The sequence below is a fragment of the Pelodiscus sinensis genome, chromosome 20, assembly GCF_052426305.1.
Source record: "Pelodiscus sinensis isolate ZL-2025 chromosome 20, ASM5242630v1, whole genome shotgun sequence".
Lineage (NCBI taxonomy): Eukaryota > Metazoa > Chordata > Testudines > Trionychidae > Pelodiscus > Pelodiscus sinensis.
The window spans coordinates 21,378,446-21,393,839 of record NC_143071.1 but is presented as its reverse complement, the minus strand read 5'-3'; the positions used below and the strand labels follow the sequence as shown (position 1 = coordinate 21,393,839).

Genomic DNA, 15,394 nt, shown 5'->3' with positions numbered 1-15,394 from the left:
CGCGGAGCATCCAGTCTACCGCACTGTGCCACCAACCAGCTGATTGGCACAGTGCGGCAGCCATTTTGATGTAAATGAAGTGGCGATTATTTAAATCACCACTTCATTTGCCTATGTCTAGAAACCTTCATTTACATGGCTCCATCGATGGAGCCATGAAGTCTAGGCATACCCTTCGGGACTAGGCTAGAGGGCTGTATTTCCCCTGAGCAAGGAGCATTGAACGTTGGGACTAGAGCCAGGGCGAGTCTGCTCTAGGACTGGGGCTCACCCTCTGACAAAGACCTTTAATAATTTTTGATGCTCTTCTCTGGACCTTCTCCAATTTCTCCACATTTTTCCTGAAGTGAGGACACAATACTCCATTTGAGCCCTAATCAGCCTAGTGTAGAGTAGAAAAATTACTTCTCCTGTCTTGGTTGTGAAACTCCTGCAAATACATTCCAGAATGATGTTTGGTTTTTACAATAGTGCTACACTTTGACTCATATTTAGCTTGTGGCCCGCTATGACCCCCAGAACTCTTTCTGCAGCACTCCTTCCTTGATAGTCATTTCCCATTTTGTATGCGTGAAACTGATTGTTTCTTCTTAAGTGGTGTACTTTGTATCTGTCCTTATTGAATTTCATCCTATTTACCTCAGATCATTTCTCCAGTTCTTTTTGAATTTTAATCCAAAGCACTTGCAGCCCTCTCTGCTGTAAACTTTATAGGTGGGTTGTGCCCATGAAAGCTCATGATACCTATTTGGTTTTTTTAAAGTTTTTCCAGTTACAGAATAACTCAGCTACCCCTCTGAAGCTTTATAAGCTTCCCCTCCATGCTGTTATCCTGATCATTGATGAAAATATTGAACAGAACTGGACTCAGAACTGATCTCTATAGAACCCCACTCACTATTGCCTTCCAGCATGACTGAACCATTCATAACTACTCTCTGGGAATGGTTATCCAACTGGTTATGCCCCCACCTTTTAGGAGCTCCAGCTAGATTTTATTTCCCTAATTTGTTTATGAGAAGGTCATGCAAGATAATATCAAACGATTTACTAAAGTCAATGCCAGCTCTGTACCAAATTAAGGGTACAACTACACTACAGCGCTAATTCGAACTAACTTAGTTCGAATTAGTTAATTCGAACTAACGCATCTAGAACTAAAAACTAGTTCGAATTAGCATTTTGCTAATTCGAACTAGCATGTCCACATTAAGTGGACCCTGAACCAGGCTTAAGGAAGGCCGGAAGCAGTGCCGGCAGGGCATCAGAGGAGGACTTAGAGCGTGGAGATGCTGTCTCAGGCTAGCTGAGGGCTGCGCTTAAAGGGTCCCGACCCCCACCCCGGACAGACAGTTCTCAGGGGTGCCCCGCTTGCAAAGCAGTCCTGGCTTGGAGTGCCCGGAGTACCCACACTGGGCACATCACAGCACTCGGCCATCAGCCCGGCTGCACTTGCCGCAGGCTGCCATCTGGGGAGAGGGGACAATTGGGGGGCTGCAGGAGAGCTTCCACCCCCAGAAGCCCGTAGAGCCAGCCCAGTCCTCCCCATCGGGGGCTCGTACCCCATTCCTCCCTCACCTCCTTCCACTTACCCTTCCCTAGCCCCTTTTCTTGATGTACAAAATAAAGGACAATTGTGTTCAAAAATGGAATCTGTCTTTATTGAACAAAACTGGGGGAGACTGGGAAAAGGAGGTGGGAGAGGGGAAGAGAGAGGCTGGGAGAGGGGAGGGCAACTACAATGATCAGGGGTTGGGAACAGGTCCCATATGAAGAGAGGCTAAAGAGACTGGGACTTTTCAGCTTAGAAAAGAGGAGACGGAGAGGGGACAGGATAGAGGTCTCTAAAAGCAGGAGTTGGGTGGAGAGGGTGCATCCAGAAAAGTTCTTCATTAGTTCCCATAAAGAAGGACTAGAGGACACCAAAGGAAAGGAATGGGTAGCAGGCTTCAAACTAGTAACAGAAAGTTGTTCTTCACAAAGCAAAGAGTCAACCTGTGGAACTCCTTGCTGCAGGAGGCTGTGAAGGCTAGAACTAGAACAGAGTTTAAAGGGACGTGAGATCAAGTCATGGAGGTTGGGTCCATGGAGTGGTATTAGCCAGGGGGTAGGAGTGGTGTCCCTGCCCAAGGTTTGTGGAAGGCTGGAGAGGGATGGCACAAGACAAATGGCTTGGTCACTGTCTTTGGTCCATCCCCTCCAGGGTCCCTAGGGTTGGCCGCTGTCGGCAGACAGGCTACTGGGCTAGATGGACCTTTGGTCTGACCCAGGACGGCCATTGTAAGCTCAGGGCTCAGGGTCGGGGGTCTCAGTGGACCCCCTTGATTTTCATGCACACCTGCTCCTGGGTGGCCAGGCTGGCAGCTCTCCTGCCCTAGACGGCCACTTTCCTGGTCCCGGGAAGAGGGGGAGGGCTAGGGGGCATCAGGTGGGTGGCTCGAGCCATGCCAGGTGCAGGGTCTGCTGGCTGGGTGCTGGCAGGTTTGCACCTGGCACGGACACCGTAGCCAGCCCGTGCCCCTTTAAGGGGTCTGGGGCCGGGAGGGGGGCAGTAGAGTTTCCCTGGTGTTGGCCAGAGTGGCCACCAGGGAAACCTGGGGAGGGCTAGCCTCCCACTAGTTTGAATTAAGGGTCTACACAGCCCTTAATTCGAACTAGTAAGTTTGAACTAGGCTTAATCCTCGTGGAATGAGGATTACCTAGTTCGAACTAAGAGCTCCGTTAGTTCGAATTAAATTCGAACTAACGGAGCACTAGTGCAGCACCTATGAAAGTTAGTTCGAACTAACTTTGTAATGTAGACATACCCTAAGAGAGGCGCAGGAAAAATCATTCTTCTCACAGCCACTGCTCGGAGAAGCTGCTTGCAAAAGGGAGTCCAGTGTCAGCTTAAGAAGACTTATAGGCAACAGAAAATTGAGTCCTGGCAGAGAAAGTGACTGCCAAAGGGGAGGAGGTGCCCCTCAGCAGGTGATGCTGTGCCCTGAAAGAGGGAAGGGGTGTGCCGCACACATTAGCCCTCTCTTTGCCTTCCAGGTTTTTGTAGTGTGGGGAGCATTCCAGTGGCCTCTGTCTCTGACCAAACAGGCATGGAGCTTGGAGATCCCTGGTCCAGGTCAGGTGAGGGGCAGTGGATACTCAGCTTCAGTCTCTTTGAACTCTTTCCTGGACACCGGGTATGCCGCTCTGTCTGCTCAGTAAGCGTTATCAGACTCACGGCCCCAGGGCAGTTCCTAACTCAGCTCTTCTCTCTCACCCATGCTGTTGCCAAATCTGGGAACTTTTTTCTCTAACATCTCCAGCATCTGTCCATCCCTCCCATTCCCCTCACCAATGCCCCTAGCCAAGCTCCATCCCAACAACTGCAGCCCTCTCCTCACAGTTTTCCCAGACACCCCCAACCTCTCCCCCCCCCCATCTGCTTTCAAAATGCTGCTGAGAAAACCATTTGCTTTACTGCTGCTTGGGCCGTATCCTGCCCTTCCACCAATTCCTCCCCTGGGTTCCTTCCTGTTTCTCCTGTGCTTGGCTAGGGAAATCTGCAGCCCTGGGAATGGTGACGGGCAGGCAGGTGAAAGACAGGTCATACATGTACACAAGACACACTGCCCAATCCAGCCCTTAGCTTGAAGCAGTTCTGGGTGGAGGCCTTGTCATGATCCCGCCTTTGTACCTATCTGGTATGCACTTAGCGCAGTGTGGGCACTAGACAAAGAACCATCAGTTTAATTAACTGATGAGTAAAAATCATTCATTATAATGCTAATTAATACGCTGCTTCCTTAGAAGGCTCAGCCAGCACCTTGGCTCCTAACTAACAGCATGAAACTGCCTCTCTAGAGCCCTCTGGATTTTACATGAATAACTCATTGCCTAGGACATCAATTATTTCAGTCCCCTTGGCCCATCCAGTGTGGGTAAGGAAATGTCTGAAATATCCTCCAGGCTTGATGCACAATGTCTGGGCAAGCAGCACTCTGCAGGAGCCCATATATGGAAACCTGCTGGTACCTGTGTGTGCAGTACCCTGCATATGCACATCCCTGTGAAGTGACAGACACAAACTATCATCCCCAAGGCACCGCTCTTAGAGCGCCCTCTGCTGGAGATGCCACACATTGACATTTACACTTGCCTTGGAATATGTGCTTGGAGTGTTCCAGAGGAGATAACCTGTGCTGGCTTCCCTTACTGAGAAGGGGAGACTGAAAGGTGAAAAGCTTTGGGAGTCAATCAGCCTCCGGATGAAGACAGGGCAAGAAGGTCAAGAGGAAGTTCCTTTTTGACCTGGCCACCCCACAATACAATCCATTCTGAGGCAGCAGTCCCAGTTCCAAGCTGTATTCTACTGCAGAGAACCAGGACATGCACTTCTGCAGCCAGAGTGGAGGAGCTCTGTGCTCCCAAGCCCAGCAGAGATAGGGAGCTGCATCCGGGCTGAGGGGCAGCCGTTCTTCACAGCTTCATTCAGAGGAGTCTCCAGGGAGGCACAAGTGTCAGATTAGAACAGGAGATTTTGTCAGCACTAATGGATGTCTAAGCTACCAGGATCTGCAGAATGGCAAAAAGTGATGGATTATGATGCCCCCACTCTGTCTGAATCCCCTGCTGATGAAAACAAACTTCTTGTAAACCCTGCCAGCGTGGGCAACAAATCAGCCTCACTGGTTTTTGTCATTGCCCATAAGAGCGAGTTCTTCATTACGAAAAGAAAAAAAAAGCTGTTAACTTCAATCACATAAATATCCTTTAGGAGGATGATTTAGCACAGCACAGAGTGTGCACAATAGCCTGAAGATTTTGTGATCTTTGTATGCATTTTTGAAAAGCTGCTGGGTTTTGCAGGATTATTATTGTTTTAAGATAATTAGTCGGGAGCCAATTCTGCTAGTTAACTCTGAATGCCACGTTATTTCCACCCCTCCTCACAAAGGGACCTTGGATTGTTCAGCAATGGATGCTGTCTTAGTGCTGCCCAGCCACTACTAGGTCAATGATAGTGAGCGAGTGTTCAAGGGTTTGTTTTTGCCTTTTTTTCTTTGCTTCACTCCTGGCAACATCATATATTTACTCACGCACCCTGAGAGTCCAGGGCAGTTTGTGAGGGGAACATTGAGATGTTCTATGGAGAGTTCTTTCAAAGGGCCAGCTGATGATGCACCTGCATCAGTGGTGATTAGAGCTGGACAAATAATCCATTTTCTGGTTTGGTGGAACTCACTTGGCTAACACCTGAGTTACAAAGTCTGAGGCTATGCCTAGACTGCAAGCTTCTTTTGAAAGAAGCTTTTTCAGAAAAAATCTTCCAAAAAATCTTCTTTCGAAAGAGCATCCACACTGCAAAAGTACATTGAAAAAGTGATCTGGTTTTTCGAAAGAGAGTGTCCACACTCATTGGACACTCTCGCACAGGTAAGCTGTGATTATTATGGGCAGAATGGCCACCAGAGCACCTGTGCTTTTTCCTGAAGGCCTCTTCTTTCGAAAAACTCCTTCTTCTGAGTCCACGCATGCCTTTTTCTGAAAGAGATCTTTTGGAAAAGACGTTTTTCCTCATAGAATGAAGATTACCAATGTTGGAAAAACTCCTGCATTCTTTCAATTTTTTTCGAAAAAATGCAATTGCAGTGCAGACACAGGTGAAGTTTTTTTGGAAAAATTGATGTTTTTCCGAAAAAACCCTGTAGTCTAGACAGACCTTGAATAGTGAAGGAATGTAGGAAAACTTCCAGAGGTGGGATTTCAAAACTGCTTGGTTCTGGTCTAACTCTGCTCCAAGTCAGTGGGAGCCTTCCAGAGGTCTCCAGAGGAGCAGTGAAACGACTTTTCATAATCCCACCCAGACAGCTAGAGCAGGAGTCCTGTCCACACCCCCGGTGTTCTCACTCTGACCCACTATGTCACTCTGCAGATAGAACCCAATCCTCAAACCATCCATCTCGATGGCAAATAAGCCAGGGGTTTCTATGGGAGCATGTTCCAACTTGAAGTCACAGCTGAGAGGCTGACCAATGAAGGGTTTATTAATAAGAACAACTGTAATGGATGAGACCAATGTCTTCCCACAGTGGCCAGAGCAATTAGCGAATGATTCATCTCCTTTTGTCCAGTCCCAGATTCTGGCAGGGAGAGATTTAGGAACAGGGAGCATAGAGTTGCATCCCTCACCATCTTGGCTAATAGCCACTGATGGAGCTGTCCTTCCCAAATTTGTCTAATTCTTTACTGCACCCAGTTATACTTTTGACCCACACAACTTCCTCTGGAAATGGTTCCATAAGGTGACTGTGCATTGTGTGATGAAATACTGTCTTATGTTTGTGTTAAGCCTATTAATTGCATCGGATGACCCCTGCTTTTTGTGTTAAGTGAAAGGATAAATAATACTTTTCTATTCACTAAAAAAACAAATAGTCCTGTGGCACCTTTGAGACTAACAAATATATATATGTATAGTATCATGATCTTAAGATCATTGCAAGAAGTGGGTTTTGCCCACGAAAGCTCATGATACTATACATATATATTTTTGTTTCTAAGGTGCCTCAGGACTACTCATTTTTAAAGTTACAGACTAACATGGCTACCCCTCTGAAACTTTTCTATTTGTTGCCTCCACACTAGTCATAATTTTCTAGACCTCTAATATAGCCCCCCTTCCTCGTCTTTTTTTTTAAGCTGAACAATCCTTTTTCTTCTCCTCAGATGGAAGTCCTTCTCTGTACCTTTTTGGATTCTAATCCATCCTTTTTTGAGACAGGGTGACCACGACGGCATGCAGTAATTAAAATGTGGCCTACTATGGCTTTATATAGTGACATTCTGATATTTTCTGTCTCACTATCTATCCTTTTCCTAATGGTTCCTAACATTCTGTTAGCTTCTTTGACTGTCGCTGCACATTGAGCAGATGTTTTCAGGGAACTATCCTCAATGACTGCAACAGCCGATTTAGACCGCATCATTTTGTGTATATATAGTTGGAATTGCATTTTCCAATGTGCATTGCTCTGCTTTAATAAACATTGACTTTCATCTGCCTTCTTCCCAACAAATCATCCCATTTTGTGAGGTCTTTTGTAACCCTTTGCAGTCAGCTTTAGACTTAACTAGCTTGAGTAATTTTTTATTGTCTGCAAACTTTGTCACATCTTTTCTGAGATCATTTATAGCTATGTTGAACAGCACTGGTCCCAGTACAGATAATTGGAAGTCCTCCTTTTTACTTTTCCCTAGTGTGAAAACTGGACATTTATTTTTACCCTTTGTTTCTGATTGTTTAACCCTCTTTTCTTAGGACAGCATATTTTGCTTACAAAGTGAGGGATCTTGTCAAATGTTTTCTGTGTCCTGTAGACATTTGTTGACCCTTCCCAAAAAGAATGTTAATAGATCAGTGAGGCCTGATTTCCTGACTTATCATGTCTTGGAGGGATAGCCATGTTAGTCTGTAACTTTAAAAATGAGTAGTCTTGTAGCACTTTAGAGACTAACACGCGCGTGCACACACACGCACGCATAGTAACATGAGCTTTTGAATGCAAAACCCACTCTTTAGATGAGCTTTAAAGAAGTGGGTTGTGCCCATGAAAGTGCATGATACTATACGTCAGAGCTACCCAACATGTGACCCAGGGGCTGCATGAGGCCCACGGCCCGTTTGTTTGTGGCCAATGGTGCAGTTTGGGTTTACACGGGGCTCAACACATGGCCCACGGGTGGGAGCCAAAACAAAATAATAGTCAATATAATGGTCTTCTGTTGATGTGTGTTTTAGTAGTTAAATTCCTAGACTGTCATTGGGCATTAAAAGTGCTGACATATGTATGGAAATCGGGTAAATATTGCATTTTAGTAATGTCAGCAGAACTGATTTAAATGGGGCCTGTATGTTGTGTAGTCTTGCCTTAATCTTTGTATTCATGCCTGTCAGTGTGAAAAAAGCTATTTGCATATATTGGCATATATATTTGCGTGTATACAGGCAGTCCCCGACTTACGCGGATCCGACTTACGTCGGATCCGCACTTACGAACGGAGCTTTCTCGCCCCGGAAGTCGGGGCGAGAAAGCCCCGTTCGTAAGCTGCTCCGGTGCCCCTGGTCTGCTGGAGACCGTCTCCAGCAGACCAGGGGCACCGGGCGGGTTCCCGCGCTTCTGAGGCTTTGCCAGAGCAAAGCCTCGGAAGCGCGGGAACCGCTGCTGCTGCCACTTGGGTGCCGGTGCCTGTGGTCTGCTGGGGACCGTCCCCAGCAGACCACAGGCACCGGGACCCAAGCGGCAGCAGCGGGCGGGTTCCTGCGCTTCTGAGGCTTTGCCAGAGCAAAGCCTCAGAAGCGCGGGAACCCCCGCTGCTGCCGCATGAGACCCGGTGCCTGTGGTCTACTGGGGACGGTCCCCAGCAGACCACAGGCACCCGGACTGAAGCCGCAGCCGTGGGGGGGTCCCGCGCCTCTGAGGCTTTGCCAGAGCAAAGCCTCAGAGGCGCGGGGAACTGCCGCTGCTGCCGCTTCAGTCAAAGCGGCAGCAGCGGCAGTTCCCCGCGCCTCTGAGGCTTTGCTCTGGCAAAGCCTCAGAGGCGCGGGACCCCCGCGGCTGCGGCTTCAGTCCGGGTGCCTGTGGTCTGCTGGGGACCGTCCCCAGCAGACCACAGGCACCCTGACTGAAGCCGCAGCCGCGGGGGGGTCCCGCGCCTCAGAGGCTTTGCAAGAGCAAAGCCTCAGAGGCGCGGCACCCCGCTGCCGCTCTGCTCCCCGTGTCCCTGGTCTGCTGGGGGGGGGGGCGCAGCTAGTGTGCTCCCCCCCCCCCAGCAGACCAGGCTTTTGTTTTGGACTCTGGGGCAGAGCAGCTGGGGTGCTGCCGATTGGTCCTGCAGCGCCCGTGGGCACTACTGGACCAACCCGGCAGCACCCCAGCTGCTCTGCCCCAGGTCCTGATTCAGCCGCTGCTGGTCAGTTTCAGCAGCGGCTGAATCAGGACGTCTGGGGCAGAGCAGATGGGGTGCTGCTGGGTTGGTCCAGTAGCACCCCAGCTGCTCTGCCCCAGGCGTCCCCAAGTCAGCTTCTGCTGAAACTGACCAGCGCTGACTACAGGAAGCCCCAGGCAGAGTTGCTCTGCCCCGGGCTTCCTGGAATCAGCTGCTGATCAGTTTCAGCAGCAGCTGACTTGGGGACGCCTGGGGTTCTTAAGTTGATTCTGTATGTAAGTCAGAACTGGCGGTCAGTTTCAGCAGTGTCTGAATCTGGACGCCAGTTCCGACTTACATACAGATTCAACTTAAGAACAAACCTACAGTCCCTATCTTGTACGTAACCCGGGGACTGCCTGTATATGCAATCACACTTAAGTTGTGGCCCTCAGCATGTGCTGTGAGTATCATTGAGGGCCCTGGAGCTTTCAAAGTTGAGGAGCCCGGCTATACATATTTTTTGTTAGTCTGTAAGGGTGCATCTAAACTACCAGATTTTTTCAGAAAAATGGCCATTTTTCCGAAAAAACTTCACCTACGTCCACACTGCAATCATGTTCTTTAGAAAGAAAATTGAAAGAATGCAGGGGTTTTTCTGACATTGGTAAACCTCATTCTACGAGAAAGAACGCCTTTTCCGAAAGAGCTCTTTCAGAAAAAGGAATGTATGGACACAGAAGATGGAGTTTTTTCAAAAGAAGAAGCCTCCAGGAAAAAGCACAGGTGCCCTGGTGGCCATTTCACCCATAGTAATCACAGCTTACATGTGAGAGAGTGTCTAATGAATGTGAACACTCTCTTTCGAAAAAGCAGATTGCTTTTTCGATGTGCTTTTGAAGTGTGGGCGCTCTCTTTCGGAAGAAGTTTTTTTGGAAGTTCTCTTCCGAAAAAGCTTCTTTCAAAAGAATCTTGCAGTCTAGATGTACCCTAAGGTGCCACAAAACTACTCTTTGTTTCCAACTTACCATGTTCATCTATCTGATAATTGTGTTCATTACAATAGTTTCAACCAATTTGCCTGGTACTTACTGGCCAGGATCTGCTCTGGAGTCTTTTTCAAAAATCAGCATTACATTAGCAAGTCACCAGACATCTGGTACAGAGGCTGAATTAAGCAGTGGGTTAAACACCAGTTAGGCGTTCTGCAGTTTCATGTCTGAATTCCTTCAGAACTCTTGGGTGGATCCCATCTGGTCCTGGTGATTTATTACTGTTTAATTTATCAGTTTGTTCCAAAGCTTCCTCTATGGCTGTCTCAGTCTCAGACTTTCCTCAGATTTGTCACCTAAAAAGAACAGCTCAAGTGCAGGGATCTCCTTATAACTTCTGCTGTAAGACTGATGCAAAGAATTCATTTAGCTTCTCTGCAACAGCTTTCTTTTCCTGTGCGTGCTCCTTTAGCACTTCGATTGGCCAGTGGCCCCACAGACTGTTTGGCAGGCTACTGCTTCTCATGTACTTAAAAATTCCTTGCAGAGATTCTTTTGCAGCTGTTCACCTTGCTTTGCCCTTGAGCTTCTTGTGCTATTTTTGACAGCTCACGCCAGCTGCTATGCTTCCTATGTCAGGAAGAAGGAGAAGGAAGGAAGGAAGGAAGGAAGGAAGGAAGGAAGGGGCTTAACAGGCATGGAGCTACTAACTTTAGAACAATGCCAGAAAAGTCATTGGAGATGCTAACTGGAACTGAAACGGCTCTGGTGCAATGGGAGGAACAAGCTGGCCTGCAGCGCACCTGCACCTGCCACTCCTACACTGGCTATTCTGGGGGCTTTGTTTGCAAAGATTCTAACTGCAAATGCAATCTGAGTCTGAAACAACAAAGGGGACTTTCAGGGCCTGGTGAGCTTCACTTCCCAGGGCTTCCCAAGAGGTCTGGCCAGAATCTTTCCCTAGCAGAGGTTAATTCAAAAACTATAAAAGGCCCCATTTGCCTCTCATTTACACTGGTTTTACACTGATGTAACTCAATCCACAGAGTTCCTCCTAATTTACACCAGGACCGTAGTCTCTCTGCTCCATGCACTAAGCCCAGCTGTCCTCTCCCGCTGTCTGTAGGACATGCTGCAGGGCCGGTGCTTGGAGGAGAAGTGGTGAGCTCCTGAGGGTTAGTCCAGACCGAGCCTGGGCCTCATACATAAGCAGACTCACAACAGCAACCCTCTGAATGAGGTTGACTCCTCTGCCCAGTGCAGGCAGAGGACAGGGAAAAAGTCATATGGAAAGAGTCATATGGAGATGCTGGCATGGCTGAAGGGAAAGGCAGAGAGCTGCTTCCCAAGAGCCACAAGAGGTGATGTCTAGTTCTAGAGTAATTCACTCCTGGGCTATGTCTACACTGGCAGCTTCTTGCGCAAGAACACGTCCACACTTCCATGTGCTTTTGCGCATGAGCAACCATGGCAGTGTGGACGCTCTCTTGCGCAAGAAAGCTCTGATGGCCATTTTAGCCATAGGGCTTTTTTGTGCAAGAAGCTCCTGCCACGTGTCCACACTGCCCGCTTGCACAAGAGGGCTTACACTTGTTAGAAAGGAGTGTTGCTCTTGCACAAGAAGCCCTTGCACAACGTCGTAAATCTTCTTGTGCAAGAGCGGGCGGGCAGTGTGGACGCTCTGCGGGTTCTTGTGCAAGAACAGCTGTTCTTGAGAAAGAACCTGACAGTGTAGACATAGCCCTGGAGACCTCATGCCGGGGGCAGAGCCTTGGAGGTCAGAAATGCTGTTGGAGCTGAGCTACAGGAGATGAAGCTCAGCAGGGTCTGACACTAGGCTGTGAAGGAAAGTGCTCCTTAGGTTCTGCCCACTGGAGTTTACACCAGACCTACCTCTGGATGTCTCCAGCCTTGTCTTCACTGGGGACATCAACCACTGTTTGCGTAGCTTATTCCGAGTTAAGCCCTGCAGTACAGATGCACCCTGAGTGGGCAGTGGTAGATCACTGCGCCACTGACCAAGTGTGATCAGGAAAACACTATGCTAGGAAACTATGCTAGCTTTTACTGCATCAGTGCCACTGCTCTCCTCTGATGCTTGAAGAATGCGTAGTGTTATGGTTAGAGATTAATGCACGTGCTTAAGGTATACAGAGCCATAGTCTCAGCCAAACAAATGCTAAGCCAGCTCCCATCTGACTGGCGCCCAGATTAGGGTTCCCAATTCTTCAGGATTGTCCTGGAGGCTCCAGGAATTAAAGATTAATTGTGAACTAAAGACTCTAGAAACACGAACAACTTACATTGGCAGCCCAAACCCAGTCACCAGTGTAAGCTACTATCAGCTGGAATTTGCAACCCAGCTTCTTGCCCCTGCTTAGAGCCAGGATGAAGTGCACTAGTGTAAACCACCACTTTGCTTGTGGTAAGGGTGTACAGCAGGGGTGGCCCACCTAAATCTGAGAAGGAGCCGGAGTTTACCAACGCACATTGCCAAAGAGCAACAGTAATATATCACCAGCCCTACTCATCTCTCCACCACCACTCTCTGCACATCCCACTCACTGGCAGCCCCACCAGTCAGTGCCTCCTTCTCCTTCTCCTCCTGCCCACTGGGATCAGCTCCCTCTCAGTGGGAGACACTGGAGGGGGGGAGCGTGGGTGTGACAGGCTCAGAGGAGAGGGTAGAAAGTGGCAGGATGCTAGGGGGAAAAGGTAGAGGGGGAAAGGGCCTAGGGCAGAGCTGGGGGTTGAATAGTGAGCATCCTCTTGCCCAGTGGAAAGTTGGCCCCTGCAGCTCCAACCCTGGATTTGGTACCTATGGAAGGAGCTGCATATTAACTTCTGAAAAGCTGCACATGGCTCTGGAGCCACAGGTTGGCCACCCCGATACAGGGTGAATTCCAGATAAATTCTAGGTAAGGAATTCCAGGGGTCAGCAACCTACGGTACGCATGCCATACTTGGCACGCAAGCCAATTTTCAGAGGCACGCATGGTGGGAGTTCAGCTCTGACCCTCCTTCCCTGCACAGCCATTAGAGCCCTCCCTCTTCCCCAGCAGCTGGTTAGGCTGTGGTAGCGGTGCCTCTGGCCCCCAGGGCAGCCCAGGACTGTGTGGCCACAGCAGTTGCTGCAAGGGGACATGAAGCCAAGTAAGAATCCTCTGTTATGCCCAGACTCCACACCTGAATCCCCTCACTCACTCCCCTCCTCCAACCAAGACCCCACATTGCCAGCTTGCTCCGACACCCTCCCTTGCTCCTGCATCCTCCTTCCTGGCCAGAAACCCTACCCCAACCCAGCTCCTGCATCCACCTTTGCTCCTGCACCCTCCTTCCCAGCCAGACACCCTACTCCCAGCCTGCTTCTGCACCCCACCTCCCATCCAGACTTCACAACCTCTCCCCCTTCTGCACCCCACCTCTCGCCCAGATGCTGCACCCCATCCCTAGCTCACTCACTGGCAGCCTTATCTCACACACTGAAACCCTCATTTTTGTCCCTACCCCAGAGCCTAAGGAGGTCCATAAAATCCACTAACTCTGGAACCCCCAAAAAGTAAATCTGGCCTATGGGAAACCCTGAATCTCAATCCTCCCTGTCCCTTGCTCTCACCCCATGATGCTGGAGCATCAGAGGAGTGAGGTGTCTCAGCTGGGGACCACATCACTGAGGGTTCAAGGTTTTTGGAGGAGTTTTTTTGCTTCTCACTTGTGTGGTCCTCAACTGAATTTTCTGTGGATTAGTGGCCACGACCCAAAAAAGGTTCCCCAACCCTGCCATAAAAAAAGAAAATATTGAAACCTTTTGTGTTGTTCATAAGTTAATATTTTACTTTATTTAAGATGAAGTTAGATAAACTAACATAAGAAAGTTAAAATGCTTACGCTGTTTAAGAACTTAAATTAAACTATTCTACCTAACTGCAGCTAGTTCAAAACATATGGTCACCGTACCCAATGTGCTCCAGCCTACCCCTTTCCACTCTTTCCCCCGGCATGAAGATCCATAAATAGAAGTTAATAAGTTAAATCTTGGTACACCACTTCTGGAAGGTTTCCAACCCCTGGCCTAAGTCATCATATGTAGCCTCATGCTCTGCATCCAACAACCTCAAAGTCTTCACTGAGCCCCACAATGCTCATGTGAGGGAGGTAGAGAGTATGATTACCATTGAGGAAACTGAGGCACAGAGAACAGGCAGCAAATGGCCCATGATAAGACAATACATCTATGACAGCTGAGAGTAGAATCCAGGGTCTCTGATTCCTCATCCTCCAGACTACACTGCTTCCTAGGGGAGCGTCAGAGTGAGTCAGAGAGAGCTGAATGTAACGATGATTGAAAAAACAAAGCAAAGCATCAGGCTGCTACAGACATATCTATGGGATCTGACACAGCAGTCCGAACAACCACAGTGGTTTTCAACCTTTTTTATACCATAGACCAGCAAACTCATTCATAAGCTTTTGGTGAACTGGTATAGAAACATTTGCATATTCATTATGGCAATTAATTTATTTGCATATTCATTATTATAATTATTTTAATCATTAATATAATTATTTAACCTTGTTATTTTACATTGCATCTATACACACACAATATATGTCATTGTAATGGATTGTTATTATTATTATTCCCCCCCCAAAGTGTGCTAGCTACCCAAAGTATTTTATTAAAGCAGACCAACAAAACATGGCACTGCTGCCGGAGAGAGGGAAGCGGGAGGGGGCAGGGAGTGGAGGGCTGCCAGCTGCCCAGGCTTTTTTTTTTTTTTTTTTAGAGCCGCCCAACAAAACAGGAGCTGCCGCTGAAGAGAGGGAAGGGGAGCTCCGACCCCTCCCGTCCCAGCCACATCCTTCCTCCCTCCTTCCTCCTCCCTTCTGCCTTATGACCCCTTCCCTGCCAGCACACTCAGAGCAGAGAGCTTCTACTGCTGAGGGAGTGCCCCTCCCCCACCAGGAAGCTTTTTGTGGGTGGGGCTCAATTAGCAGCTGCACGGCCATGCTGCCCCTGCTGCGCAGTTTGCAGGGAATCCCGCCCAGCCAATCATCAAGCCATGGTGGCATGGCCTGGCTGTGTGCTGCAGTCAGGCAGCCAGCGGTTCAGGGCCTGGCACCAGTCCACAGACTGGCAGTTGGGAACCACTGGCCTAATGGTTCAAACCAACCTGTGGATGCCTGGAGGAACAGTCTTCTGGGCAAGCTGCCAAGACAGCACAGATTAGTACTCTCAAATTACAGCCCATCAGACAATGCTGGCCTGGTCCCTAGGCCAGCATTCAAGTCGTGGGTTCAAGTCCTGCCTCCCCCGGGTGCAGTTGGGACAGGACAGCCAAAAGCCAGGCAGCCCCAGGGCAGGAAGGATAAGGGGCGCCCTGACAGTAAGGTGGTGGGGCAAGTTCCCGTGTTGCCTAGGGGATACTGCCCCTTCCTAGGGAGGACAGGGTCATGGGCTCAAGCCCTGCCAGCTGGGATCATTTCTTTCACACGGG

The 15,394-nt window shown here is 49.0% G+C and overlaps 1 protein-coding gene across 1 annotated transcript in view; it reads right to left on the bottom strand.

Moving 5' to 3' along the window:
- The window catches only part of MGAT5B (alpha-1,6-mannosylglycoprotein 6-beta-N-acetylglucosaminyltransferase B), a 275,223-nt gene that overhangs the window by 116,869 nt on the left and 142,960 nt on the right, over positions 1–15,394 (bottom strand). The window lies entirely within an intron of this gene.